Source organism: Polyodon spathula, chromosome 30, assembly GCF_017654505.1.
Source record: "Polyodon spathula isolate WHYD16114869_AA chromosome 30, ASM1765450v1, whole genome shotgun sequence".
In the NCBI taxonomy this organism is placed as follows: Eukaryota; Metazoa; Chordata; class Actinopteri; order Acipenseriformes; family Polyodontidae; genus Polyodon; species Polyodon spathula.
In genome coordinates this window covers 8265410-8270593 of record NC_054563.1, presented here as the reverse complement: position 1 = coordinate 8270593, position 5184 = coordinate 8265410, and positions in this window count along the sequence as shown.

The window sequence follows — 5184 nt, the reverse complement described above, 5'->3', positions numbered from 1 at the left end:
TTCTGCTTGAGCAAAGGTCACCGTGGGCCTGCATTACATTGGGGTTTAACACGATGTTGTGACTTTCTCAAAGGGCTGTTGAGGATCAAACCCTGGCCTTGATGTGTCAGCTGCGGCAGTGCAGATGGAGATACAGTAGCAAGTCAGCAGAGAGAGAGAATAGCAGAGCTGCAGTGAAGTCTTCTACCACTGCTGTCATTTGTTTTTCATTATGTAGCACAGATGGGCTGTGCTTTGTGAAGTGAGTAGCGTTCCTTCTGGTGCATTTCTGTGTTCTACCTGTTGGATACGCATGCGTGTCTCCAATGAGGAAGTCGGAGACGTTCATTTCTTATAAAGAAACTTGACGTCGGATACAGAAAGCCTTAACAGAGTCATTGGCATCCTGTATTCAAAAGTTCCACACCCTTTGCTCTTAAACTACTACAGAACCTACCACTGTATGTGATTGAATAGAGGGTGCACTGTACAAAGCTGATCAATGCATGTGATTGAATAGAGGGTGCACTGTACAAAGCTGATCAATGCATGTGATTGAATAGAGGGTGCACTGTACAAAGCTGATCAATGCATGTGATTGAATAGAGGGTGCACTGTACAAAGCTGATCAATGCATGTGATTGAATAGAGGGTGCACTGTACAAAGCTGATCAATGCATGTGATTGAATAGAGGGTGCACTGTACAAAGCTGATCAATGCATGTGATTGAATAGAGGGTGCACTGTACAAAGCTGATCAATGCATGTGATTGAATAGAGGGTGCACTGTACAAAGCTGATCAATGCATGTGATTGAATAGAGGGTGCACTGTACAAAGCTGATCAATGCATGTGATTGAATAGAGGGTGCACTGTACAAAGCTGATCAATGCATGTGATTGAATAGAGGGTGCACTGTACAAAGCTGATCAATGCATGTGATTGAATAGAGGGTGCACTGTACAAAGCTGATCAATGCATGTGATTGAATAGAGGGTGCACTGTACAAAGCTGATCAATGCATGTGATTGAATAGAGGGTGCACTGTACAAAGCTGATCAATGCATGTGATTGAATAGAAGGTGCACTGTACAAAGCTGATCAATGCATGTGATTGAATAGAGGGTGCACTGTACAAAGCTGATCAATGCATGTGATTGAATAGAAGGTGCACTGTACAAAGCTGATCAATGCATGTGATTGAATAGGTGTACTGTACAAAGCTGATCACTATCATTTTTTTGTTCCTTGCTCTCTCCCCTAGTGCTGCAAGGGAATCCATTGCTAGCCATTTGCCTATTAGTGACATTTGTTTGGGGCACTAGCTTCATTTATTTAATAGTAGTTTTTTAAGATTTCTTTACATGTCCAGTGAAATATGTTGTTTTCAAGGATGTTCTGGTGGTTCCTATGTACAGTGGGGGTAAATTGAAGCTTTCTTTGAGAACGAGCCAGTGCACAATTTGACCAGTGTTGGAATTTGGCTAAAAGAGTACACTTTTTTTTTTTCTTCGACAGACTCTGTCTGAACAGACCACTATCGATTTAAATAAATGTTACAAAAAGTTTTATTTTGTGTGTGTGTGTGTGTATAATATATATATATATATATATATAATATAATATATATATATATATATATATATATATATATATATATATATCTATATATATATTTTTAATAAATATCCTCTAATAAAGTTTTTATAAGCCATGGAAATAAGACAAACAATGGCCATATACCCGTTTATCCAAATATTAACTTGATGATGAAAACCTTTCATAACGTAAATATAGAAGATTGTAATCCAATATAGCAAACAAGTAAACCCTGTAATGTATAACAATAATGACCAGTTGCTGTTTCTTGAACAATAAGTAACACTGGATTGAAGAGGCCTATTCTAAAGATCTGCTCTATGACCTAAAGATTAACAGCAAACTTATTATTTCTGGTCTATATTTTAGGCGTGCGTGCGTGCGTATTTTAAACCCAAGACAAACCAAACAAGTGCTGAAATATCTATAAATAACATATTGAGGTCCAAGTGTAGTGTGCTTATAGTTTTAGATGAAGAATCAGTTAAATGTTTTAATATTTTCACCTTTAAAATATCCCTTGGATACTTGTCAGTGTTTTGCATTGCTGGTGTTCAGATCAGTTAAATAAACCACATTGTCCTAGTTGTTTGAACACAATACTGTTAGGAATGCATTGCATTTCAGTGGCTTAAAAAAAATGACACTTCAGGGATTAATTAACATGCTTGTTAATTACGCTTGCTTATGCAAATTAATCACTTGGCTAATTGCTTAGCAAACCCACCTCCACTGTGGCTAAGAAGCGAATCACAGTGCTAATCTGGGGACTCCAGCCAATAGAACATGTGCTGTTAAATACACTTGTCTTCCTGGGTCTTCTATTTTTTTTTAATGATTTTAGTTGTGATTTGACTGGTCTTTGCTTAGTTTCATTACAAGTCCAGCCCCCCCCCCTGGCCCCCCCATTGAGATTCCTGGAGGTATTTAAATTGAGTCTTGCAGGCTGCTTTCCTGAACTGAATTGATTGTCTAATAGAAAGCATCAGGCTGATGTATGTCAAGTTAATGTTGATGGGGGGGGGGGGGATCCATGAACCCCCGCCCCCCCATGCCTTTCCACTTCTACATATAAACTAGGATTAATGAAAAGAAAGCTGAACGCTTCCCTAGAAATATTACAAAGGTACTTTTGTGGGTTTTTATTTACTCATCCGCTCGAGAGCAGTTATCTGATGTTTGCTGGCCCCTTCTCAAAGCCCTTTTCTTGAGAGGGCCCCGTGTATTCAGCTGAACAGGGCTGGGACGATCAGTTTTCTTAATCTCTGAAGTGCGATGGGATATTCTGGAGAGACCACAAGATACGGAACAGAGCAGGCTGTATTTATTTATTTTTTTTGCTCTCTAATTGATGGAACACTTTTTTTTTTGTCCCTGAGCTGAGCATTCTAAAACAAAGTGAAGCAAGGTGTATTTTTTTCTTTCTGAATTATAGAGAACATAATTTATTTGTAACAATGTTGCTGCAAGTATCCAGCCTTTTTTTAAAATAGCCTTTATATTGGGACTTATAACCTTTATAACTTATAACCTTTTTTTTCTGAACACCTTCCAGCTTACCTGTTCACTGGGATGCTAAAGTAAGTATATTTTGTGAACTTACACCTATCTGGTGTATCGAAACATTATTTTAAACTGAAGTGTGTGTAATTAAGTTTTTGAGACAAGGTGTTACATAAAAAATATTTTAAAAAGGCAAGCAATTTGAAAAAGTTACAAGGATACATTTACAGCAGGTTATTGGCAGGTTTCCTCTGAAATAAACCACCATTAGATTGTCAGCCCACCTCAAAAAAAAAAAAAAAAGCCATGTTGAATAACCAAAGGGTTGGCTTTTCCTTTGGTTGGTCACAAAGCTGTTGTTAAAGTAGTTCCTTTGCCACCATTCATGTCCATAAGCCAGCCAAGCATTGGGCATTGCTGTGCCAGTCAGAAAATGCAAAGGGTTTTATTCATGCATTTCCTGTAAACTTTAATGAAAATAAGCTGTACAATGAGCTGAAAGGTTTTCGTTTTCAGTAGCTGTTTTTTATACACAGTGTAAGCTTTCCATCTGCCGTAGCAGTTGCTGATCCGTTGACTGACAAAGTTTGCGGTACAATTTTTCTTTCCTCTTCCCCACTCCCCCACCCTTTTCAGCATCACCCATCAGCTCTTGCTCCAACCCTTCAGAAAAACTGCTCTCTTTTAAAAAACAAACCCCTGGGGTAATTGTCTCCTCCACCAGCTCACTGCATTACAATGAATATCGACTCTATTAAGCTGCGTTCTGCCTGTTAGTGTCGTCAGGGGCAACCGGGTTCCCTTATAAAAAATATGCAGCTGGTTATTGTAGGCTTCTGGGCCTCATTGAAGGCCTGAGGCCTGCGCTGGCAGTTGAACTCCCCACTCCTCACACTTGACACTGCCTCTGTTTATCTAAAGGGGGGGGGGGGCATTTGGAAGCTGATTGTAAAAGGAAAAGGGATGGGGGGGTGGCTCAGTTAGAAGTTTGGGGATGGGGGAGGGGTGCCCTCCATGAATATTCAGAAGACAACCCCCCTTACCCCTCCCACGCCAAAAGCAGATGGAATGTAAAACAACAAAAAACAATTTACATGGGGAAGAGTGATCGTATTCATCCAATTACCAGGGTTGTCAAAATGAATTTATACGGAGGAGATGCATAACAATGAAGTTTAAGCATGGAAAAGAGTAGTGAGATGGAACAAAGGAGTGTTTTTTTTTTTTTTTTTTTTTTTTTTTTTTTCTCTAGAAAAACCTGGATAATTTTCCACTCCTGTAGGGTGCTTTTCAACACCAAGGTGTATTACGGGTTAATATTTATTTTATTTATTTATTTGTTTATTTATTCTTTAGAATATCCAACATGAAATTAGAAAAATATAGTTTTTAAAAATAGTACGTTACAAGGGGGCTCTTTTCACGATTGGTTCGTTTGAAGTAAAGTTTGGTTCACTTGGAGGTGTTGTGTATTTTAAATAAAACGTGCCTCAAATGAAGTGAGCATCTCTTAATAGACTTGTTAACTTGTCCATAGAATCTGGTCTCCTGATTGGTGCATGTCTTGCCATGTCTCTGGTTATGTCGGTGCATTGAACTTTTGAACTAACTTATTTTTGTTCTTTTGCATTTGAAATCATGTCATGTTGACTTAAGCAGCAAGTTGTGTTTATTTTTTCTCTTGCCCTGTAGTCTATCTCTGGACTTGATCAGAGAAAACAAAACCCTTAAGATTCTTTCAGCAACTAAAGAAAATATATCAGTCAACTGGTAAACATACAAATTCGTTTTTTTTTTAAAAACTACAAATAACCTGGCAATCTGATTCAGGAGAAGATAATCCGCATACGTTTTCAGTCTTTAAAGGCTGTGGCAGCCTGTGGTTTTTTCTCACAGAACTACAGTAACAAGTGCAAGGATGGAAAACGAAGTTTACCTCTCTGTTTTAGACCGGCTCTAAAACCAGTCTTCTTGATTTGCCTTATTGGAGGGTAATGTCAGTCTGTCTCTGCTTGCCATTCACAATTTGTATTGTAGTTCAAGTTGTTTTAGTTTCCGCACTCCGAGGATGGGGTTTCTGTTAACACAGTTACAGTCTTCTTG